At 44.3% G+C, this 26,442-nt stretch overlaps 1 long non-coding RNA gene across 1 annotated transcript in view; it reads right to left on the reverse strand.

Annotated features, from left to right (window-relative positions):
• LOC311583410 overlaps nucleotides 1-26,442 on the reverse strand; it is a 249,363-nt gene that overhangs the window by 191,032 nt on the left and 31,889 nt on the right. The window contains exon 3 of the long non-coding RNA XR_014774490.1: nucleotides 2,397-2,466. This is a non-coding gene — a long non-coding RNA (uncharacterized lncRNA). The remainder of the gene's footprint in view (nucleotides 1-2,396; nucleotides 2,467-26,442) is intronic.

The following is a 26,442-nucleotide window of genomic DNA, read 5'->3' on the forward strand; positions in this document are numbered from 1 at the left end:
GAGATGCAAGAGTCTTCAGTAGTCAATAATATGAGGCTACCGTTATTCTTGCCCAGAAAATTAATAAGAAAAATAGATCTACACAAGGGTAACTATGCTGTTCAGAATCCCTAAAGAAAATAAGCCTTGTGACTTAGGGAGGTTTAGTCCAGGATGCAAAGATGATTTAATGTTGGAAATATGAATGTAAATGGAAGTGTACACTCCTCTCCAGCGGAATGACTTCCTATCACAGAGATGACAACTCTGATCCCACAATTTATAAATACGACCCAATCATCGTCCAAATCCAACGTGGAAAAACAAATACCATTGTCAGGGAATATTGAAAGAGAAAACGGAGGCAAGCTTGGCGTTACAGAAATAAACAGCAAAATTCCCATCAGCACACGGACACAATATGACTGAGACAAAAATATTTACATTAGCAAAATTAGGGAAATACAGATAGACTAGGCAACAACAAAACCAGTAGGACTGTGTGCTATGCTCTCACAGTTGGACAATGTATGATGATTGAAGGTTACAGTGTAGAAAGCCATGGGAAAAATGCAAGCCCTATCAGTAATTGCAAATAAAAACGTACAAAGTAAGTTTACAGGATTAAAAGAAGAAGATTATCTAGTAAGAGGAGGTAGAATGCCTTCAAGGACAGACGGCAAATATTAACAAAGGCATTTTTCCAACATGGAACTAAATCATTTCTGCTTTTGCTATTTGGATTTTTTTCATTAATTTTAACATTTTTTCGAAACGAAAATGCTGATGTTGTCTTTATCAGAAATACTTTTGAAAGGCTGATTCCTCTGCCGCATAGTATATATTCACTCACAAACGCATACGCAGCCCTGAAATTCATTGGAAGCATATATATATATATATATATATATATATATATATATATATATATATATATATATATATATATATGTAAAGGAAATCTGAGCAGTGTGCCAATGGCAAGCACATGAATGTGACTCACCAAAAAATGACTGTATGTCTGAAGGAAATATTAAAATGAATAGCTCAGCACTGCGGTGATTGCACAGAACTGTTTCTATTCGCTCTGTGCACTGGGCAGGAATTTTTCATTTCATACATCATTTACAGCTTGCTGCGATGATTCTGCAAGATCAGTCCATACCATTAGCACACACAAAGAGAAACACCCAGAATTCTCACTGCTAGAAAATCCAAGTGTTTAGGGGACGGTTTATTCGGTATGTACAAAGGTCCGTGCTCTGTCTAAGCCAAGGTTACTCTGCCCAACAGCATGAAAAGCATCAGCTGACAACAAGCAGGGGCCAAATATCTGAGGTCAGGCATGGGAATCTTTCAAATCCACGGTCCAAGCTTGGCTTGTGCTTGTAGCCGCACTTCCTTTGCAAAGCTATTTAAACTAAACGGAAACAAAATGGTCAAAGGCATAAGACAATCTCACCAGAGGGAATTATTTTTATGAATGAGAAAGAGCTCTCTGGTTGCTAAAACATGCTATCAAGGCATTTGAGAGCAAGTCTCTGGGCTCCTTGGCACTTCATCAAACCGATGCTCTTCTGCATCTGTCACTGGGCCCTGGTCCCCGATCTTTCTTAAGTGCTGCCATTTTCATCTGAAAACTCTGAGAGTCTATGCCAAAGCACTGTGAAGTTTTGTCTTCTCTATTCCAGGCTGTTGAGAAAGATGCTGGACAGGGAGACGCTTCCAGGGTCCAAAGCAGTCTGTGAACACTCCCTTCCTCTAGGGCAGCCGAAGGCTCAAGAAAAGCAATTGCCAACCAAGTTCTGCCTCCAAGAAACCTTGACATCCCAACACTCCTTGGTTCCCATATAGAAAAACTTGCATCACCGTCTTCTGGTCTATAATGGCCTCATCTGCCTGCAGACTCAGAGGTGGTCCCAGCACACAGCACTCCAAATCACTACCCTGGGAATGTTCTAGATCTAGAACCATGAGTAGTATCTACAGTTACATTAAGTCTCAACAAGGAATGTAACACTAAGCCCTCCACAGACACTCAAAGAGACCAGCCATAAATACACATCAACATGATCCAAATGTCTTAAAAAGTCAACAACCATCTTTAAGTGGAAGCCCATTGCTTCCACTTGCATTTGGCAACAATCTTTAGCAACTAGAGTCACTTATCCAGGACCGACCAAACGTTAGCCAGTAGATACAGCAATAGACCTCTGATGGCCACAGTCAAAAAAGCAAATCCAGTAAAATTCCACTTGCTCATTTTTATGTCACATTATTCCAAATTATTATATCTAAGAAAACTGAGAAATCTGTCAGAAGCTTCAAGCAATCTTGAACTTTGGATAAAACAAAGCACTCAGAGGAGATGCCCTGGATCATTTCTAGGACACCCCAAATGGGATGTGTCTACATACCAAGGTCAGGGGTCTTCTTTGATTTATTTATTTTTCTTTTGGCTTCAGAAGAGTCAAAAAATCCAGAAGCCTGTAAAAAAAAATTTTTGTTTAAGAGAAAGATATAGATAATAGAAACCAAAATCATTTGTGGAAGTTGAGAGCACATACATTCAACATATCTGGGGTAGAAGAACATTGTCAGAAATCTTCAAAACCATGAGTGTGGTGGCTGTAGCAAACACAGAAGGCTCCACATCTAAGAATGAAAGCATGTCTTCTGATTTCTAGGAAAACCCATGCCTTCCTCCTTTCATTAAACAGTAAGTGTCTAGTCATGGATACATTCTGATTCATCACTAAACCCAACCTGAGAATAGATGGGAGAAAATGTGTGATTTTTTTTTCTTACTGGTTTCCATTGAGGAAAGAAAATAAAAGGAATCTTCTTCATCGATGATAGAAAACAAAGTTCTGACTTCTGGCTAAAGCTCAATAGCAGGCTCATATAGCTAACATGTGTACTTAATGTTGACATGGAGATGGGTGCCTTAGCAGCTATGTAGAAGCCAGAACCATGCCTCCTTCATCAACAGCACGGGAGTAGCAGCACCTACAGAGCACAGTTAAGACAAATGTTATCAAGGAGTGAGTGCAAAGGAGAAAACCTCAAGTCTAGAACCTAACAAAGATATCCCAGGCCCAAATTACTTAGAAAAAAAAAATCAGTAATGAATCACCACTTAGTCTTATGGGGAGAGCAACCTACTTATTCATGATTTCTCTTTAAGTGCAGAAGTTAAAGTCAAGATATCCAAAAGGTGGCAGAAGATGTTCTCAGGAGCACTTGCTGTCCTTATTCCTAGACTATACGCAAATGAAAGGGAGTAGAAGAACAGCTGTTGGAGCAGAGGACAACCGTTCTGGAAGAGTGGAACACACTCACTGATCTAGTTGCCCTCTGTGCTACAAGACAGATCTCAGGATGACGTTCTCAAGCAAAGGCAAGATGAAATGCACAGAGTCGTCCATAAAACTCAAGCATACTTCCTAACTGTGCCACCATAATTACAGCGACTGGAAATAGTGGGGATGGAGGTTAAAGGGGGTTAAAGGTTAACTGGCCAGTCGTAGGAAGAAAGAGACAGAAACAGAGGCTAGAATGTAATTCAGAACAGACTAGTCTTGAGCAAGTTTGGTGCTGGCTGCAGTTGATGTTTCTCAGCCACTTTCTAGATGAAAACGCTCTCCCTAGAAGCCAAGCCTAGTGTCGCTCCACGTAGGCCCTCTAAGATAGGAAGTCTTTTAGACAGGTAACCGATTCTGGTCTCCAGACTTAATATCCAATCCTCCCTGTGTGTATAAACCATACTCCAAACTCAAGGTATTTTTATGCATAAGGCCCCGGGAATGGTGCTTTGAAGAATGATTATGTAAAACATACTAGTCTCTTAGAAGAAAATTCAACTCCATTTCCTTCGGAATAGTCACAAGGAATGCCATTATTTATACAGCCCGCAAACTTACCCGTTGCACACTGCTTTAAGAAAAAAGGCGAGTGACAACTGTAAGATTATTTTTTCAAAGACAGACTATACACACCAGAGACTCCTGGCACGCATGCACACACAGGTGTCTTTCATTATATTTTTGTCTAGTAAACAAATGCTGTTCATTAAAGTATTGCCGCTGTGTTCTGAAACCACTCTCAATGTGAATTATGGGCGAGTGTGGCAGCATCATGACGCTTACAGAATGCTAAACTAGTTCAAAGCCCACTCACTTCCCTATCAGGCCTCCAGAGATTGAGCTGTGGGGGTGAGACAGACTTGGGGGTGTCAGGATATAGGGAGCGAACCCCCTAGTGAACAGTCTCTTCGGAGTCTCACACGTCAAAAGAGCCATCTGTGAGTACATAGATGCAGCTTGATTCGACAAGTCCACACTGCCATTGAGTCCCTGGGTAATCCTATAACCTGGAAATCAAATCAGAATCTGCAACAACTGGGAGCGGTATCTATGCAGCCTTTTCCAAGAATGATATGGGAACCATCAATGGAGGTTGGGAGCCAGGATTAGCTTGTGGGCCGTAGTTTACTGAACCATGTCCTGGAAGTTCACCAACAGTAGGGATAATTTACATTACTTTTCAGTATGGCTTACGTACATGTGGGCACATATGACAACATGGATTAGAATACAGGGACCAAAGAACAACGTTATGAGAATAAGATGAGAGATGGTCCAGTTAGTTGCCAGAGGTCAAAGTAAAGAGGGTAAACCGCATGCTGGATTGAGACAGACATCCAACACCTACTCTTTAGAATATTTTAGGTGACATGGCAAAAGAGAGCTTAATTTGACATCAGCTGATGTTACAGTAAGATTATCTCAGGGTGCGGAGTGGATGCTATAAATACAGAGGTTCTTTTTACAGTGTGGAAAAGGGGGAAAAGAATGGAAAGGAAAATTGGGCTCATTAGAGATGCTTTGGAGATACAGGGTGTATGGGTCAGGGAATGCTGATACCCAAAGAAGCCATATAAAGGTGAGAAAATTAATCCTTAGTGCCCACCGAGATCACACCCCTACCACATCTTGATTTTAGCCAAGTGTGACCTACCTATAAAAATGTAAGATGATGTCAGTTGTATTTACCTGTTAGCCCATTGGGTATTGGATAATATTCCAGATCAATTGCAAGAGAGGACTATATGGAGACTGGTAAGGTCACTTAGCAGGTAGAAGTGCTTGCTACAAAATCTGAGGAGCTGAGTCCAGTTCCCCAGAAATACACGGTAGAAGGAGAGAATCAACTTCTACAAATTGCCTTCTGACCTCCACCCATGAACTGGGACACATGTGTTCATACACATATTAAATAAGTAAATAACCAAATACATGCAACTCTAAGGTCTACGACATAAGGTACATCTTTATACTGTGCCTGCTATGTAATAATGTGAACTACAATACTCAGGTATGCATCCACAATGACGGGTCCTTATCTCCTTTCTAAAGCGCCCCTCAAGTAGATCGATGGCACAGCAGCAAAGCAGTGGATGCTTTCTCCAAGGAGCTAATGCCACAAGGTCCATGCATGCTGTTCTGAGAAAGCGTCACGTAAGAGCTTAGGCTATCAGGGCTCAGTAGATAGCCCAGTGGGTGGAGTGCTTTCTGCACAACTGTGTGGATCTGAGTTTAGATCCCCAGGGCCTACCTAAGAGTCAGGCTGAGTAGAACAGAAAACTGAAATCCCAGCACCACTATGAGGACATGGGAGGTGGAGACAGGAGGATTTCCAGAAGCTCATGGGCCAGGTTGGCTTGTCATACCCAGCAGAAAAACAACAAAGAGACTGTCTGAAACAAGATGGAAGGTGAGGACCAACACCCTAAGGCGCCTCCTGACCTCTACATAGGCTTGTGTTTTGAGAAGCCCTCAACGTCCTAAAGGAACTCAAAACGCCAGCCCACAGAAGGAACCATATGCTTGGTCCCACCGACTGACCCCAGGGGCTGCTTTTGCAGCCAGTCAGAGCTACATGGTCAAGGTCAAAAGAGAACCTTATAGATGTATCAGCTAATCCTTCAGGAGCAGAAGCAGGCCAGGCTCTGTTCAGATGCCTCCTTTGCTCTGGGAGAAAAAGAACCTCCTCCCGTACTTTCTGAGCCCCAAAATAGCTGCTTGTCTCAGACAAAAAGTTAAGGGAGCTTGAGTCAGAGAGGTGTGGCTCAGGCAAGGCACGGCAGAGCATCTTCCAGAAGGCCATAAAAAGGTTCTATGGAATATGTGAAATGTAACCAAGTTTCGCTGGGGTTTTTAATCTCCATAAGAACCGTGGAAACCATGACCATCAGGTTTCCTTAGCAAGGCTTACCCACAGCCAGCGACACACGGTGCTTAAGAAGCAGAAATGACACTTTGACATGTACCATGGTCGGCCCAGGCTCTCTTTGCAGACTCTGTGACATGCGTTAAGCTCTCTGTGACTTCCCCCCCCCTCCAGACTGAAACCAGATGACCCCTAAGTGGTCCTGCCGGAAGGAAGAGACACACTTCAAACTAATTGGGGGGGGGGGGCCGGAGGGCGTCAGCGGACTTCTGAGCTTCAAACGCCTCAGCAAGTGTTTAGACGGGGGACAAGCATGGATTCAAATTCTGGCTCTGCTTATTGAGTAGCCAGAGAAGTTGAGTAAAAATTGTGAGATTTATTAAATGTCTATTATGCATCCGATGTGGCGCCTAATAATCGTTAATCTGGAATCTTTATAGTCGCTATGTGGGGAGGGTTTTGTGAATAAGTTCATCTTTACACAACACTCAGGATGACTCAGTGAGCTTCAAAAAACAACATACCTAGGTTGAGGCGGAATCTCAATCTGACCTAGACAGGATGGTCCTTGAAGGCATCACCTTCTCCAGGACTTTAGGACACTGTCTCACAAGGTATGTGGCCTATGTGACATAGGCATGTGTTTTGTTTTTGTCTTAAGTTTTGAGCTTTTAACCCATTGATTTCGTCAGGCAAAAAGTAGTCAAGGAATACCTTACACATGGGCTGGGGAGTGTGTGTTCTGCATGTACAATACCCAGAGTTCAATCTCAGTACTGTAGAGGGGAAGCTACTACTTGAGGATTTGAAGACTTGAGGGTCAGCGGTGAGGCAGACCCTGCCTTCACAGCATTTCACGTTTCCCAGGAAAAGGAGATCCTAACCAAACGACTCAGTGTCTCCCTGTGACAGCACAGGATGCCTAGTTGTCTGATCAGCCTTTTCCTGCTGTCTAACATGAGGCTTTCCTTTGCCTGCACTCCTTTTTCAGGATGCTAGTATCCTTGAATTATATCCCCAAATTATCAGCTACCTCTCCCTCCCAGAGTGTAAGAGAATGCTCCTCTTCGAATGTGGCCTGGAGTTGGAGACTCGTCCGTCCATAAATGGTGGCAGGAGACAGTGTGAGGAGAGGTGGGGGGGTTGGTGGGAGGATGGGCACTCTCCGGAGTCCTCAATGAAGGGTTCTCTTTTTTATTAGAAACCAGTGCAAACTTCCTATGGGAAGTGAGTGAAGGAACTCCGGCAATCAGCCTGTGAACCATCCTAGATCCATTTTATTTGAGTGGATCAAGCCAGATGTACACTCAGCCTCGACTGCACAGGACTTCTAGTCTTAACTATATCCTTTCTAGGGACTGGGGAGGAAACGGAAAGGAATGCAAGCCAATATAAGGGAAGTAACTAGTTTTTAAGGGCCAGGAGGTTAAAACACAGTAACGAAGGTCACCCACGTGTATTTTTCAATCACAAATTACTACTCAGAAAAGGGAATTGCCACCATTTCTCAGTGGAGCTGAACTATGGTTTCTTTATCGAAGAGGGTATACTGTGGGCTCTAACCATTTGTGTTCTCGGCGAAACATGTGACTCTTCTTATTTTCAGGGGTGGAGAGCATCAAAGAAAATATGCCATTTCCCGTGCAAAGTGCCAAGACGTAACTGTCTAATTATTCTTGGCATGAAGGAGACAAACTTAACCCTGGACTTGAACAGAAAGGCAAGGCGACTAAACTCTGGATTGAGGATGGCGGAGGGGTGTTTTGAATTGTGTGAAGAGTTTTGAACTCTGCCATTTTATTTTGGCTGGCAAACGATGAGATCCCCCCCCCCAACGTGTGAGATTAGACCCACTGAAGACGCGAAAAAGAACTGAGGATGATGAGTGCCAAGCTGTTCAGCAAGAGCCTGGGAGACATTTGGCAGCAGCCACAATCCCCTTGAGGACTCCAGGGGTCTGAGAAAGTAAAGTTAGCGTCGAGTGCTCAGCAGCCATGACCCAGGAAGGGCTGCTCAGAGGACAGAGAGCCCTTGAGCTCCATCAGCTTATAATAAATCGCATTTCAGAAGTAGCACTTTTCAGAGATAATATATAAATATTTTAAGTAGAGAAGTAGAGGTGTGGGCTACTTTTTTTCCCTTAGAGTGTCCAGAAAATCTGCACGCACACATCAAGCTCCGCATCTGGGGAATGTGCCTTATTGTGATGCTTACATTTTTAAACAATGCGCCTGACCTATTTGGGGATTAATAGAAGTAAGTGGGGCCAATGTGCTGTTTATTATTTATAGAAGATTCACTTTAGATTAGGGTTTTAAAGAGGTCTGGGTTTAGGCTCCATCCAGAAGTGTTGCTAAGCAGCCCCCAGCACCATAGCAGGCAAGAAAATGGCAAGAGAGGATATGGACCAAGTGACATCCTGCACCAGGGAGGGTGAAATCAAAGAAAAGTCCTTTTCATCTCATAAAGACCACAGGGAAGGAGGGAAGGACAGCGCTGCGCTGGCCTCTATCAATCCTATACAGGTAATCTCAGCAGGTCAGTGTCGAAGGACCCGCCCTCCCTTCAATCAGAATCCTAATTACAATACACAAAATTGGATGACCATCTTCCATTCATAAGAATTTCTCAGAAACCCTCTTCTCTTACAGTGGATAAAGAAAGCCATATATGAGCATATGTGTCTCCTGGTGGACTATAAAATGCTTGCCAATGACTCCTGAGCAAGAAGAAAAGAGTCTGATAAATGAATCAGAACCAAAATGAGATGTTCAATTAAGCTTGTCCTAAGGTGGCTCAGAACCAGGATGTATTTAGTTTTTCTGACAGAACTAACAATGAGAGTTGGCCTTGGCTTTTCAAGTAGAATGGTTTATGGGGAAAGAGCAAGAAGGTTGCTCTGAGCATTTTTGGGTCTCTGTGAGGGGAATGTGAACTTTCACCAACAAAAGTTCCCTCACTCCTCAGCCTCTCTTACTTTTTTTTTCATTATTTTAATGAGTATTGGAAGCTTTCCGAAATACAAAGCCAGCTTGATAATTACAGATACAAAGCAATGGGCCCTATGATAGTTAAGACATTCATTGGCCAAAGGGGGGGGGGGCAGGGAACCAAGGACTCAAGAAGCTGAAGCAACTCACGGCCACGTGGGTCATTGCAAAAGGTGCGACACCTCTCTCATGTGCTTGGCTTTGTCCCCTGACTACAAAGCTATTTAGACATAGAAGTACACAAACCAGATGTTTAAAGTAGATCTACTCCTACTGTCTCCAATGGGTGAGTGAATCAGGAAATAGATTTCTGAAGTGCTTTTAAATAAATATTTGCAAAGTGCTGCCTCTGTGCTTAAAAATAATGACCTCAATACAACCAACTGGCTGACACTAATGTTTAATAGGTTTTTTTTTAATCCCTCTACTTATTTCCTATGACCCTATTATTTTCCATCTTAGAGCTGAGAAAACAGGTTCTATTAGGTCAAACGGTCCTATGTGCCCAAGACATACAACATCTAGGCTTCAAGCCTGGCTTTTCTGGCTTTAGTCCAAGTCTCATTGTAGAAGGGCAAGAGAGCAGGAAAGACGGAGTTACAGTTGAGATCCAAGCGTCATTCCACTTATTCACAGGTTTGTAACGGTGTTATGCATCTCTGAGTCTTCCTATCAGTTTTTTTCATTCTCTAAAACAAGGATAATCTACCTACCCCCTTCTCACAGGGCCTAGGTCACAGCAGGTGCTTGATAGTGCGTGACGCTTCATTCTGTTCCTAACTCTACAACGTCGGCTTTCTTAGATCCTTGGCTGCCTGCTCATCTGCTCATGTCTACGCTCTTATGGAAGTAATTAATAGGATAAGAAGTCAGAATAACCCAGAAGACAACACACAGGACGTGGCGGGGGGGGGGGGTTGAGGAGGAAGAGGAGGCGGAGGAACAGGGTAAGAAAGTATCTGTGTTAACACTTCACTTAGGCTTGGTCTGGCAGGGGTCTGTTCACCTCAAAAAGAAAACCTGTGACAATGAAGATAACAGAAATGGTTCATTTACAGATTTCTGAGTAAATGAGAAATTGTGGCTGGAACCTGCTGGGTACATTGGAGGTACATAGCACATTAGCCAGAAAAGGAAAACGAAGGTACAATTATGAACCTTTCACTGGTCATCGGATGAGGGCTTTGTCTAGTGACATCAAAACTGTGGCAAGTCTGGCTTGCGGGTTACAGCTACTTCCAGCAGTGTTCAGTGTAGACACATGGGTGCTCATAAGATATGGGTGACACCAAACAAGGACCGTGCATAGATTGGACCAAGTCCCCCTACAAGATGTGAGCAGATGGGCAGCTCAGGCTTCATGTGCGTCCCATAGTAATGGGAGCAGGGGATGTGTCCGACACTAACTCAGTTGCCTGCCTTTTGATCACTCTCTCCCGGTGGGGCCACCTCGCCAGGACAAGGGGAAGAGGAGTTGCTTGCTCCTGATGCAACTTGATGATCTGGAATGAGTGGGTAGGTGGTAGAGCGTCCCCTTTTCCGAGGAAATGAGAAAGGGGATTGAGGGAAGAGGGAGGGAAGGTGTGAATGGGAGGAGAGGAGGGAGGGGGCTATGATCAGGACATAAAGTGGATAAATTAATTAATTTTAACAATTAAAAAAAAAAGGTATGACAAAACATTCAGGGTTGCCATGGTGACCAGTATTGTTTTCAACTTATAGAGGCGGCTTAATAAATAGCCTTTATTTATTCTTTCTGAAGTGACTCTTTCTGAAGCAGACACTGTGACACTTGCCACTTCTAGAGGCTGTTGGGATGGACATTAGCCAAGAAAATGGGCTGTTGTGTCAAGAATTCTACATGGAAATGCCATCACCTATTAAACCTGGAAAGTGCCTCATAAGATGTAGTTGTTAAAAACACATCAACAGGAGTACAGCTTGGCTATAGTCATTGCTTCCTTGGTATGCCTTTCGTATGTGGTGTCAACTCAAGCAGAGATGTCAAATGTGTCAACACAGCAAGTGACAGTCAGATGGCTTCTTCTAGTCATCTTCATTCTCCCACAACAAGACTACATAAAATCCTTTATTAATTTCCACTTAGCCGTGTTTCTGACTTTCATAACTGAGCCTTTCCAGAGACCTCTGCAAAGTGAGAACATTCAAAGAGTAGATCGATGGGTAGGTAGGTTAGGTGGAGAGAGAGAGACAGAGACAGAGACAGAGAGAGAAATAAATAGACAGACATATATATTTTAGAATAGGGTCTCACTGTAGCCCAGGCTGGCCTGGCAATCAGTTTGTACATCAGGCTAGCCTCAAACTAGATATAACTCTCATGTTCCAGGTTCCATAGAGCTACAATTACAGGCTTGAGCCACCAGGCCTAGCTCTAACAGAGATTTTGAGGTTGGAAGAAAGACACAGAAAATGCCAAGCTTAAATAACACAGCAATCAATAGTAACTGTTATATCTAGCATGTAGCAACTAATTATAATAATTGTATATGCAGACCATCAAAAGGGGATACACTTAAGAATTAATATGGGAGGGGGGATAAGAGAAAATCATATAGAATGAAGAGAGAAGTGTCTTAATTATTTTTAATTTGGAAAGTGATCTGGGGAAAAACCAATTAACCAGTTTTAGAGAACAGTCAGCTCTTACTTATAATTACTAAATGTAGAATAAATAAGGGTATTCTATTTTCTCTTCTGCTACTATGATTAAAAAAAATTCAGACTGAAAGAAACAGGTGGAGGAAAGAGTCTATTTGACTGACACTTCCAGGTCATAGTCCGTCATTGATGAAAGTCAAATTAGGAAATCAAGCAGGAACTCGAAGCAGAAATTGTAGAGATCACTGTTTACTGAGTCCTGCAGGCTCAGGCTCAGTTAGCTTTGTTACACAGCCCAGGAGCACATGCCTAGGGATGGTGCTGCCCATAGTGGGCTGAGCCCTCCTACACCAACTAACCATCAAGACAATTCCCGTCAAGTATGCCCACACTGATTGATAAGCTCTCAATTGAGACTCTGTCTTCATTTGACTCTAGGATGTGTCAAGCTGATAATTGAGGACAACCAGGCCGGAGAACGAATAGGAAACGGCCATTAGGTTTTCACAGCAAAAGCTGTTACCGGAAGACCTACTTGACGGATGTTAACACTGATGGGTGAAGAACAGCTGAGAGGAAGCAGGGGATCCACTTCGTCTCCAGGAAGTTTGTCTTTACGCCATCAAGGGAACAGGGAAAACCAGCAAAATGTAGAGGAGAAAACATGCAGACACCTTTCTAAGGTAACACCGCCAGGAATAAGACACACAGATCATAACACAGTGGCATGAAAAGGATGCAGCCTCTCTGTGATACTCCCCAAATCATATACGCTCAATACAATCAAGAAAACAAAGAAGCCATTCAGTAAACTAACTGACCTGTGCTATTCAAAATTGCCAAGGTCACAGAAATTAAAGACAGACTGAAGGCCAATGAGATGTGACAACTAAATGCAATGTGGGGTTTAGGACCGTTCTTCAATCATGAGAAGGATTTAATCTTGTTTCATTTAATCTCATCACTGTTGGGGGAGAGAGAGGGGGGAGAGAGAAAAGGAGAGAGAGGGAGAGAGAGGGAGAGGGGGAGAGAGAGAGAGAGAGAGAGAGAGAGAGAGAGAGAGATTACAGAAATGATACTCAAAAGGACATTGTTAAATATCTCGGATTAAATATTAGTAAAAACCTCTCCTGGGCTATGAACATTTCTCAGTTGGTAGAGTGCTTGCCTAATACCCACAAAGACCCGAGTTCCATCTCTAATATACCCCAGGCACAGAGGACCAGACTTATAATCCCAGCACTTGAGAAGATCAGAAAGTCAGGCCGTCTTTGGCTACCGTGAGTTCAAAACAATCCTTGAACAAATGAGACCTCATCTCAAAAAGAAAGGCCTGTTTTCTGAAAACTAGATAACCCTTTAGTTCTCCAAAGTCAGCCAGAAAGATCTGAAGACATAAAAAAAAAGGGGGGGGGATACTTATGAGATCAGAGATGTAGACAGCATCAAAGACCCCTGCAAAGTATGATGAACTTTCATATAACTGGGCATTTACGTGATTCCTCACACATCTGTTGTTTACTCAGTGAAAACTACCAATGTCTGCTATTAAAGAAAACATTTAGAGAAAAAGGGAGATACGTGTTTTCTTTGTATATTTCAAATTTGTCATATAAGCACACACTTCAGTTTAAACACACATACACACACACACACACACACACACACATACACACACGCACGCACATCAGTTACCGCACAGCCATACACAGACCCACACATCATTTATCCCGCAGACTAGGTGTTTGGTAAGAAAGCTGCTAGAAACTTCTAGATAAACAGATATTTACATCACTTCCAATCAATTATTTAAAACATACGCCATTAAAAGTTTATTAGCTTGATTATTTTTGAAGAATCAGGACCAAGCTCATTAAAGCAATCAAGGTTCTGGGGATTCAATTAAAACATAACAATAAGTGAACAATTTGAATTACAATAAACGCAAGAATCTTATCACCAGTACAAGATGTACTCTTTTTTTTTTTTTAATAACTCAACTGTTTAATCTCTCCGCTCAAAACACCCACTGAATTGGACTTATCATGAAACAAATCTTTGGTCAAAATTAGTTTTATAAAATCGCTGACTTTATACTGAAAGCTTGTAAAAAGTCTTCTTCTTCTCTTCTTTTTTTTCTTAAAGCCAAGAACTCTATGCCTTTTATTTTAATTCTACTATTACTTTTTTTTTGTCATGAAATCTAAACAATTCATTCTCTGCACTCTCCCTTCTAATTTTGAGTATTTGCATATCTATGGTTGTGTATTCATACAGAGCCACCCAAGGGAGATACAGAAGCTTGGACACAAAGGAAAATAATAAAAACACCAGAGGTCCACCTTCACAGACATAAGCCTCAATGATAAACAAGGCATAAGAAATGACCTATTATTTTAGAACCAATCAATCAAGTTTTATTACAGTGATTGGCCAGGCAGAATCTCTTTAGTTTGGGAAGCTTTTAGCAGATTGGCAAATGTATGCAAATAAACACATGGATTCGAAAGATGGAGCAAGTCAAAGTTTTGAATCATATTCCTCAAGTCTACAAATGTGTTTTTGATATCAAACTCAAAATTTCTATCTCCTGCCTTAACCTCAAGAGAAAATTCTAGTTAAAATGAAAAACCCCTGAAATATGGGATGGATCATGGAGGCGCCTGCACAAGGCAGGCTTGCGACTGTTCTGTTCTGTAATGCAATCTATTCCAGAATAATTTTTCTTTTTATTATTTCATTAAGTTGTATCTCACTAAAGTTCCTCTTAGGATCTCTCGGCAGCACCAAATTTTTCATTGAGAAAACGATAAATCACGGGCCTAAATTACAATTTAATTATAAACGCCTTTGCCTTCTAATGCTGCCTGGGACCTTTTACCCTGCTCCATAATTCTAAAAAATGACCTCTGTCATAATTTCCTTCACTAGAATAATATGGAGAGATCTAATCCTGAATCCTGCTGTCTTATAATTTAATATAAGAGGTAATTATTATTCAAAAGATAATGTTGCAGATATTGAAAATATTCTGAAGTTTGAGTCTAAGAGAGGAAAAAAAAGAAAGCTTAGGTGCTTAGACGTTTCTTATCGCCTCGCCTATCAAGAGAAGCAAGGCGAAGACGCCAAAGGGATTTTAATGAAACAATATTGGAATCTGTATATGCACTGCTGGTGTTTTGTACTGTGAGAAATGCATCTTGTAGTCTTCAAACTGCAATGATGCAGGATGCCGAGAGTGCCACGCTGCCTGGAGCAGCAACTTGTGTCAAGTTTAGACTGTGTGTTGGTGCCTGAGGTGATAAAAGCCTCACATCTTCTGTTAACATGGGTGAAGAAAGATTTGGGAGGTGAAGGGCTGCAAAAACACAAGTGGATGGACCAGGTAGGCTGGGCACCTTGATCCAGGCTGAAATGCCAGGCTCCCTGGGGCAGGGCATAAGCGTTTCTCATTGGCACAGCTAGGAGATGATACTGGCACCTTTGGGTTGCCTAGAAAGTGTCAAAACTTTGGTGAAGGGCAGGGCTGACTCCTTTCTTCCAGGATTTAAAAACGAAACAGAACAAAACCCAGGCAAGCCAAGAGCAAAGAGCAGGTGACTGGAAGCCTGCCATGGCACCCTTAAACTTGGCCATCAGCTCTTTAAGTCCAATAGGTGGGAATCTGAGCATGCCCTGAGTCACAGTTTTCCCACCGTACAAGTTGCTGCCCTTTCCTGGTGACAATCAACCCAAGAGGGAGAAGTTAGGGCCCTGTAGGGCTAGTCTTTGTTACTGTGGAGGAGCCACATCAGAATGTAAGTGTGGGATCTTTGAGACAATATGACGGTGGAAAACTGAATGGAATTGTCATCTTTTCACACAGAAGGAGGACAAGGACAGTTCCTTCTAAATGACAAATGCTCTTGAGATCATCTGTCTGAAAACGGATGTCACTGAGCCAAATGGCATGAAAGAGATCCCGCTTTCACCCTGTTTTCCATCCAAAATCCAGGTTATGGTCAAACGGACCATCAGAGCTAAAAAGCCCGGGCCATGAGATGACAGAGCTCACCCAGTAGAGGTGACAACGACTACAGCGAGGTGTGGTGGAGAGGGTGGGGGTGGGGAAAGGAGAAAGCGCTAAAGACAAGCAGGACACAAAAGGACGGTTATCACCCCTACCTCCCAGCTTTACATTCTCCAGAAAACCCCTGTGCGGCATGATAAACATCAAGCTCAACAGTAGGCACACTCTGCTTTATGGCCTCTTTTGTTTTGTTTAGGTTTTTGCCCTAGAAGCAGCTCATTTAAGATGCAATAAATTGGAAGGGTGCGTCCCCCTCCCACCCTCCGCTCCTCCATAAATCTCAGGACAGTGCAAATGAAGTAAGTCTCATTACGGACAGAAAGAAAGGGCCTCTCCAGGCAGGGACATCTCAGACTACCATTAAAGCAATCATTAAAAATAACAACCCACCTAAGGGGAGTAGAAAAAAAGTCATTCCTTTCTCACACACACACACACACACACACACACACACACACACACACACATATATATTTTTCACTATATATAATATATATTAGCCAATATTATTAACGTTAGGTTTTCTAGGCTCAAACAGGAATTGATATCCAAAATGCAAGAGAAAGCAGAAAAAAATTGATGTGGGGAGAGGAAGGGGCAGGTTTATATGAACAGAGTGTGTAATTTCCTGCAGTACCAGCGGCGAGAGCCATGAAACGGCACCCATAACGATCCAGCAATAAAGAAGTGTGCAGAGATCGGGAGACTGTACCTACCCGAATCGTTGGAGGAGTGAGAAATATTTAGGAGTCCTGGGAGGTTCTCAGCAGACAACGGACAAGACTTTCCAATAACTAAACAGAAGTACGTTAAAGTGGGCACGCAGGTAGATGGAAAGAAAGCACAGATAGGCAACACAGGTTTAGGATCCACTAAAAACAAACAAACAAACAAACAAAAACCCTGTCTGCCTCCGTGTGGAATGTTTCCAAGGGATCTCAGTCATAATGATGCAGGGCAAGTTAAAAGTAGGAAAACGAAAAGCCAGGGGAGCATGAGGTTGCACTATAACCCGGCCTGTTCTGCCCATGGGATTGGCTCTCACCGTGCCCAAGGATGCTGGAAATTACTTTGTGTAATTAAGATCATGCTGCCAAGTGGAAGCTACCTAAACATGGGAAGTTTGTTTCCTAGCAGCTATGACAAAGAATCATAAATTATAAAGTTGTTTTTAAGATCATATAATTATAGACAGAAAGAGGCAGGACTCTGCTCCCTCACACTAAATGATTTTCTATAAGAAAAATGAATAAGCAGCTGATTGTGGTGGTACAGGCTTATAATCCCAGCACTCAGGATATCAAGACTGGGACATCACAAGTTCTAGGTCAGCCTGGGCTACACACAGAGTCCAAGAAGATACATAGTAAAATACCATTTCCTTATCTTAAAAAAAAAATGCAGCCGGGCTTGGTGGCAAATCCCAGCATTCAGGGAGGCAGAGGCAGGTAAATTGCTGTGTGTTTTGAAGACAGCCTGGTCTGCAAAGTGAGTCCAGGACAGGCAAGGCTACACAGAAAAACCCTGTCACAAAAATAAAAAATAAAATAAAAGCAGTAAATCAATCAGTTGCTGGTTTGTGCTGTTGTTTGCTGAGTTTCTCCTGCTATTGCAGTCCTGCAGGAACAGGAACCTCTGGGCCTGAAAAGTATATCCTTTTTTGTTCACCATACCCACTGTTCATAAAAAAGAAACAGAAAGTAGTGGGCTGGAGAGGTGGCTAAGCAGATAAAGAGCATCTGTATCTCTCACAGAGAGAAGAATTTGGTTCCTAGCACCCACATCAAGTGGCTTACAACCTCTAAAATTCCCTTTCCAGAGGATTCAGTGTTTGCTTTGGCCTCTTAGGTCACCTGCACTTATCTGCACATACACACTCACACACATACAGACTCTCAGACACACAGCTGCACACACTCACACACAGTCACACACACACACACACACACACACACACACACACACACACACATACACACACACTCGTAGGTGCTTGGAATGAGATCAAATCTCAGAAGAAAGGAAACTGCTCACAGAGCACGCTCAACCAGAAGGAAGGATACAGATGATTAAAAACATAAAGTAAGCTGGGGGTGTGGCTCAATCCACAGAGTGCTTACCTAGCACACATGAGGGAGGGGGTCCCATCCCCCAAACCACAAAATCAGGTATATTGGTGTACACCTGTAATTCCATCACTCAGGAGGCATCAGGTTCAAGAATTCAAAGTCATTCTCAGTGGCATAACACATTTGAGGGCAGCCTGAGCTATGTGAGACTTTCCTGAGGGTTTTATTTATTTTTTAAAATGAATAAAATAAAATACTAAGAAATAAAATGAAGTTGGAGGCCAGGTGTTCTAGAGTTAGAATGACAATACTTCAAGACAGGAGAAACTGGCCAGCCGACCCTCAGCGGCTGCTGCCACCATGTTAAACGTATCTGTGCTTCTTGCCTCGTTATTTCTTCTTACCTGAAAAAGGGCCACTCCTGATGCTCACAGAGCTTTAGCTGTAAGTCTTTTGTTTTGGGATTAGCATCTATGGCACAGGACCAAGCTAGGAAGAGGGACCAGGATGACTTGTTACCCATGCTTTGTCTCACTGGATACTCCCGGGGACCAGTAAAGAATGCCACTTCAGAGCCACCCAACCTGAGACATGAAGGACCTGACTCTATCTTCCATCTCAGTATCACATTGGCACACTGTGAGTGCGTGCATGTGTGTGTGTGTGTGTGTGTGTGTGTGTGTGTGTAGTATGCATGCATAGGTGATTATGTTTGATTGCCTGTGTGTATAAACACATGTGGTGGTGGAGGTGTGCCTGGGGCTTGCTAATTTGGCAAGGCTAGCTGGTAAGGCAGCAGATGGTATCTGCCTCTTTCTACCTGCCCAGAGGTGCTGGGATTGCAGCTATGAGCCACCACTGCCACTGCCATATTTTAGTGTAAATGCTAGTGATCAAAGTCTGGTCCTCGTGCATGCACAACAAGCACTTTTCCAACAGAGCCTGTCTCTACAACTCTAGAGAGGAGGGCGTTAGCAGAGACGTGCTTAGCAGCATTCGCCCACATCTATGCTGTACATACTCCTGTCATGGCTGACTTCAAGCTACCAACAGGAAATAAGGGCTTAGAAAAAGAACCCCAACATCATTAAATGTGCATATCTAACCAACAGACAGACACAAAGACATGTTCTCGAGATCAGAGCACAGAGAATCGGAAGATACAGCAAAAAATAATTAAGAAGCGGTCATCAATTACCTTTGCTTTTGCTATAATTTATTTAATTGTGTGTAGTTTAATTTTTAATAACAGCTGTGTTTAACAACCAGCACATGAAATTCCTGCAAAGTTAACGATCAGCTCTGTACGGCAGCACGAAGCGGTTTCAAACTCCCGGGACGCAAATTGCACGCCGTCACGGATTAAAGGATCTCCCCAATGGGAAGTGAATGGGACTCTTCTGATCTGGGGTCCAGGCAGTAAATAAGTGAAACCCCAAGGCCAGAGGAAGTGTGCCATCAGGTGGACACTGGGCCTTTGCAGCCTGAAGCTGCGTTGTAGAGGTGAGAGGACCCAGAGGCCTCCGCCAGAACACGCTACTCTTCTGAATCCAAGACTGGCTGTGTTTCTTCACAGTCTAGTTTTTTGTTTTGTGTTGTTTTTTCCTGACTTGGGGTGGCATTGCTGCTTCGCAACTGCAATGACTGAACTCTTCACTATCCACTCTGCTCCTCCCTGCTCACTGGGATCTGAACCCACGTTCCCGGAGGCCCGCCTTGTGCATTAGGACTGAACGCAGCCTAAATAACCCTGGCCCCTGGCCCTGTGTCCACTCCATAAACCGTTATGGCCTGTCTTTCTATCTACAGAACTATTACTTTCCTACGGCTTGCTCATCCCTTGCTGTCTGGAGCGGCTACGAGGCCTGCTACCCTCTACACCCAGCTCAGGTCCAGAGGCTGCTTGCCAAATTCTATTCATGGCACGATGCTCTAGGCCAGCAGTTCTCAATTTTCCTAATGCCGCACCCCTTTAATGCTGCTCCTCATATTGTGGTGACCCCCCTCTACATAAAATTATTTCATTGCTACTTCATAACTATAATGCTGCTACTGTTAGGTATTATGACGTAAATATCTGATATGCAGGATATCAGATATGTGACACCACACACACACACACACACACACACACACACACACACACCACCCACCAGACCCTTGACAACCTAAATGACCTAATAAATGAAGGTACATGATATTCTCTAACGCTGTCTTCTTTTTATTCCTCTGTACTTTGCCTCAAAGCTTCTTCTCCATGTTGTCATCCTTCAAGAGCAAACACAATGCATCCTTGTTCCTCACTAAAAACCCAGACTCTCCCCATTCCACATGGTAACAGCACCTCCCCCTCCCCCTGCCTCTCATTGGTTTACGCTGCTTCTGCCAACTGGCACTTGAGTTGCTTTTCCCCCTGTCCTTGCCTCATTTATCCGAGTCCCCTCCCTCAGGCACCTGGCAGTGAAGGGCACCGAGTTGGACTTTGATGCTTGCTGAATTAATGCTTGCCCCATTTCAATCCAAATAAGACAATTTGGATTGGAACCCTATTTGTGTTAGAGTGCATGCGGCGTTGAATTAGTCAGAGATGAAAAACTAAACAAAAGAAACAAAACCCAAAACAAAATCTTCACGCCACTCATCTGAATGGTCGGTCAGTGATTGATTGATTGATTGATTGATTTTTTGGTTTTTCCAGACAGGGTTTCTCTGTGTGGCCTTGGCTGTCCTGGACTCACTTTGTAGACCAGGCTGGCCTCAAACTCACAGAGATCCACCTGTCTCTGCCTCCCTGACTGCTAGGATTCAAAGCATGTGCCACCACCGCCTGGCCGGTCAGCTGATTTTTAAAAATGCTTTCTGTCTGCCTTTCTTCCTACTTGATTTTCTACCCTTGGGACTGAAGCTAACATCACATCACCCAGAGTCACACCTGTGTGTGGAGCCAATTAAGTATGCCTCCCTGTGCTCTGACAGGATGGCAAGGAAGGTACTGAGGGAGCACACTTGCAGGTGCTCTGTGGTAGAGTCCCAAGGACAATCAACAAGGGGGGATGTTTTTAAAATGGTACCAAAGTACACAACTCCACCCACTGCTTTGACAAAATACACGAGCAATAAGCCAGGGGCCCAAGGGCTTGTTCTGGCTCGTGCTTTCATAGGGCTCTGGCCAACGCAACAGAGAACGTATTTAGGCCCTCCCCGGGGCTTTCCCCACTTTCTATTTTCTGTTCCCTGGGATAAGATGGTGTGTGGCTAGAGGGACTCTAAAGTGGTGCCACACTCAAGATGGCATTCCCCTCCTCAGTTTGTTCCTCCCTGGAGATGCCCTCATAGACACAACCCAGCATTGTGCCTTGCCATCTCCTAGGCAACTATAAATCCAATCAAGTTCATAAAGATGAATATATATGTATATGTATGTGTGTGTGTGTGTGTGTGTGTGTGTGTGTGTGTGTGTGTATGTATACGTACCATAATGACTTCTACATGAAATTCAAAATCAGACAAAACAAAACTGCAGGCCATTTATTGTGGCAAGCAAATAGGCCAAAGGAAAAGCATACAAAGAGTGAGAAATGCCAAATTTGGACCAATCGTAATTCTCGGGCATGGAGGTGGGGCAAGGTGAAGAAAGACATGAGCTCATCAGGGAGAAGTGCACATAAAAGGCTGCCAGTGCGCTCTCCCCAAGTACTGGGGGTGGAACCTGTGGCCCTGTTCAGCCTATGCAAACGCTCTGTTACAGCCTGCATCCAAACTCCTCTGTGCTTTATTTTGAACTTGCAACCTTTCTGCTTCCGCCTTTTTGAAGGGCTGGACTTATAAGGCTATGACACCAAACCTCGTATTTGAGGGGAAAGTCTGAAAGAAACATGGGGGGGGAAAAGTTTAGATTTGACAAAATTAAGTAGTTAAGATAGATATTGATCTCTATGCTTTTGTGTGTGTGCTGGAAGTGCTAATTGTGGGCAGCTATGGACTGTATTACAGCCGCTTCCAAGTGGGTGTGCGTGAGAACCCTGACACAACCAAGAGTGCCGAGGAAAATGGGCCAAATGTGAAAAGACAGAGTTACTATCGGAATCCTTACACTCTCCCTCCTATCAATGCTTTTTGACTTTGTAATTTTACTAAACTGATTGCAATCATCTAGTTTTGGTCAATGATTCAGTACGCGCTTGGACTAAAATCACTCGCCTCTCAATTAAAACTATGAAGCTGCTTTAAGACAATAAAAACCCAACGAACCGGAAGGCTGATCATCCAGACGCCGCCGAGCGACGCTGGGAGCAGCACGTGCTCGCTAAAGGGATCTATTACCCCAGATGCGATCCAGGAGGAGGGCTTCCTCAGACTCCCCACGGGTAGAGCCTCCTCCAAGAACGCTGTTCTTCATCTCTCCCGAGTAGCAGAGACACCAACGAGCACCAGCAGCCACCTTCTCCATGGTGTCTCTCTCATAAAGGCATCCTTTGTCCTACCTTCCCCCAAACTAGGACTCCCACTCTAGAGGGATCTTGCCCCCGTCCAGGGAAAGGACTACGGCACAGAAGCGTGGAGAAGGCGCACAGTAGGCTTCATAGAGTTCTCCCTAGTTTATCCCCATGAGGTCATGACCCCTTTCTTTTTTTTTTTCCCAGTGGGGTTTCCTTATTGCCATCTCCTTCATCTGATTCGGCATAATGCCTCAGTTTCCACCTGCGTCTCTGAGTCTTCAATCTTTCTTTCTTTCTTTTTTTTTTTTTTTCGAGACGAGGTTTCTCTGTGTAGCCTTGGCTGTCCTGGACTCGCTTTGTAGACCAGGCTGGCCTCGAACTCACAGCGATCTGCCTGCCTCTGCCTCCCGAGTGCTGGGATTAAAGGCGTGCGCCACCACGCCCGGCTCGAGTCTTCATTTCTTAATGCGGTCATTTCACATACAGCTGGATTAAATACACTGCCAAGGTGTTTCCCTTTGCTCGCTTGTCCACTGTTATTGGGGTGGCAGCTGGGAGACTTGGCATCGGTGAAAAAAAAAGATCCCTGTGACATCAAGGACTTAGAGCACACATCCATAACAACAACAACAACAATAATAATCCACAATAATAACAGATGTGTCAACCATAGTCCTCTAAGAGTTTAAGGCCTTAAGAAAGACACCAGTTTTTTTTTTCTTCTCATTTCTCAACTTTAACTAACACCTGCGAAAATCCAATTTTTATCCCCAAATCTACCTTCCTTCTTTCCTGCTTACTTCTACTCTTTCTCAAGCATAACACTAAGGGTTACAATAATCAAAGTCCAATCACCCACCATTCTCCAGCACACTGCTGGGGGAAAGGTTACAAGCACCTCAAGATCCACTGTGCCCCCCCCCACTCCAAATAAAGTACCACTAAGGTCCAAAGCAAAGGGGTAGGGAAAGAGGTCCCCTTGTTTCACCTCCAGGCTCAGGCTCCTGCTCTCAGAACTGACTCTGCAGTGAGAGGCATTGCTTGTGCCTGCTTCCTACTGCCTCCTGCCACAGGCTCAGGGTCTGCTCTGTCCTGTTGAGTAACTGGGTATCAAACAAGCATAATTGACAGCTCCCCCCACACACCCCCCAGCCTCCCTCTCAGAACAGCAGTTTCCCAGGAGCCGCCTTGTACAACCTCAAACACTTTATTACTGGTCAATTTGGGTTTCCTGCCCACTTTAAGTGGCCGTGCTGAGGGTCTCCAACTCTCTCTAGCCCTCACTGATCAATATTAACAGTCACTTCCACGGCATTTCCCTGCTACTCAGCAAGGCCAGAGACCGGCTGTAAATTACCACATTGCCCGCTCATTCTACTGAGAGAAATGTCGTCATTCAAAAGTTAGAGCTAATTGTAAGCAGCATTTCTTTCCTGCTTCTCAGAAACCCCACCAACGACAGAACCAGAAGAGAATGTAAGGCCTGCCCATTTGGGGTTCGTTTAACAGAGGACTGGGCTCACCCCTATAGAGGCCTTCTCTATCCAGTGTTTATGTACATCAGTCTAAACATTTCTAGTTCCCCCGCACACAGAGACCAACCTCCAGAAAAGTTGGAAAAACTGCTATCTAATAACTATATTACAACCGTGGGTTTGTAGCCAATGAGTTATATGTATACAAAGCCAAACAAAGGGGGTGGGGGTGAGCAGGATTCAGGATTAAACAATTATCGGCTAGAGCTTCCACAGTAATCTTTGTTTATGAGGTAAAAACCTAACAAGAAGCAAATAGTGCTGGTTGTTTATAAGCAAATAAGCACGCAGAAGCTCTGTGAATGCAAATCTTTGAACTTGGCAGAAAAAAAAAAGAAAAACCAGCGGAAGTCCCCTGCTGTTGGTTCTGCAATCGGAAGGCGAGTTAAATAAAATAAAACACGCACACGGAGAGTGAGCCTTCTACAGTGGGGGTGTGGGGGGCAGTAAAGAAGCACTACCGGGGCTCGTGGCTCGTGGTTGAGTGGAGAGACAGCCTGGAAACCCATGCTGTGTGGTTCTCCATGTGGAAGAAAGACCAAAAGTGCAAGCACAGTGGAGGGAGACAGGGAGGTGGAATAGCAGGTTGATGGACAGGAACAATAATTATTTTCAGACCCAAGAGGGCCTTTCTCCTGCAAAGATGGATTAGGTGTGTCACCCAGAACCACATCAGCTGGCTTGTTTTTCTGTTGCTTCCGTGCACTCCTACCACAGGAAGCTCCCTCAAAGAGCTGGTGCTGCTTGCTGCCTGGCTGCAGTAAGAAAACACCAGACACCTGAGTGGAAGGACTCTAGAGGAACCGTGCATGGCATCCTCTGGGAAGCCCTGCTCTCTCCCACACATCCTGGGGAAGGGCGGATGGATGACAGGCACCTGTCAACTACTTAAAATAATCAAGACCTTAAACCGGAGCAGAGGGCTCTGGCTGTCTCCACCCTGGGCTCATTTGCGGGAGGTCAAAGGGTGGAAGGGCAGTGAGGACTGCTCCTGAGGCCTACAGATGCCCCCCCCCCCCCGCGTGCGTGCTCTGCGCCCCATCCCCCACCCCCCACCCCTGGCATTCTTTTCCCCTGAGCTTTGTCACTTTGTCATCTGTGAGGCTGAGCTTAGGCGTCACTCGGCAGGCCACAGTAGCTTTTAAACAGCAGTTCTGGATTGTTGCTGATATGCCAACCCCTTAGGGCCACGCTCAGATTCCTGGCAATCCTCTAAGCCTCTCTCCTTCCGCAGGGAGCAACTTCCTCTGGGCCTCTTCCTCAGTACAACAAATATCCTGAACCCAAACCCAGGTCACCGAAATTCTCCAGCTCACCCTTGAGCCTTCTGCCTGGATTGCACTGAACAGGTACCTTCACGGGGCTCATCTCTTAAGTCTGCATCTAGATTATGAGCCCTGTGTGACTCTTGATGTGAGGAGCCTGCCTGTATCTCCACCGACCCCTGTGTGCCCCACTAGACGGCCTCTTTGAGTGAGAATCCTGTAGCCAAAGTAGAGGGGGCGGGGCTGGGTGCTTGTGAGCAGTTGTCATCACTTCAGGGTCCGCCACCTGCCTTAGAAACATTCTCCTTATGGGAGAGAAAGACAGGAAGCCACGGTTGAGAATCAGGGTTCATACTCCGCATTCTTAGCCTTATTTCATACCAGGTTTTTCTTTGGCTCCTTTGTTCCACCCTAGAAGGGCAAGATGAGTTGTCTTGACTCTCCCAACCCATCACATAAAAGACACTTCAATTCACAGCCCTGCTCTGGGCAGCAGGAAGCCACCAGGGGCCTTCACGGCAGCTTCCGGAGGAGCCTGTAGCACTGCACACAGGGTTATTCCCTGCAGACAGAGGCTCATCAGCTGTTCAGATCCCCCCTGGACTGTAGCTGTTTGCAAGGACTGGCCCACCAGCCTGGTGATAGGCTAATCTCCAGGCTCAGGACCCGGATGGGAATTAGACACCAGCAGCCCCATGCTCTCTTTTGTTTACAGAAAAGAGAGAAAGAGAGAGAGAGAGAGAAATAAAATCCTCGATCATTTGGTACAAGTCATTTTACATGCTGGGATAATGAAGTATAAAAATGCCTTCAAAGAAGTGATTTCCTACTTTTAACTCACTGCCAGCCACGCTCTTTGTGAGGCCTCTCTGGAACATGCATTCCCGGCCCTCTCAAACAAAAGAGCTACGAATTCATTAAACTCTTTAATTATGCCTTTTTATTTTTCTCTGTTAGCAAGTGCTACCAGCACAAAGTAAATAAAGCCACCGTGGTCTTTCCCCTCGGCAGACACACTGACTGTTTTAATCTTTATTCAGTTTACAATATAAAAGGCTATTTTCTCCCCCTTCTCCTATTCTTGGCGAGTTTCCTAGGACGAACCCCGCGAAAAGAAGTGCCTAACTATGCATGCAGTGTCTGAAGCTGGTGACGGAGCATTGGGCATTGCAAGCACACAACCCTAGCCAGCTTTCAAAGTACCCACAGCCCACAGCAGCCAAACAGGACTTTACAGCCAGGC

This window comes from Acomys minous (genome assembly GCF_964271855.1).
Source record: "Acomys minous genome assembly, chromosome: 14".
NCBI classification, from domain to species: Eukaryota; Metazoa; Chordata; class Mammalia; order Rodentia; family Muridae; genus Acomys; species Acomys minous.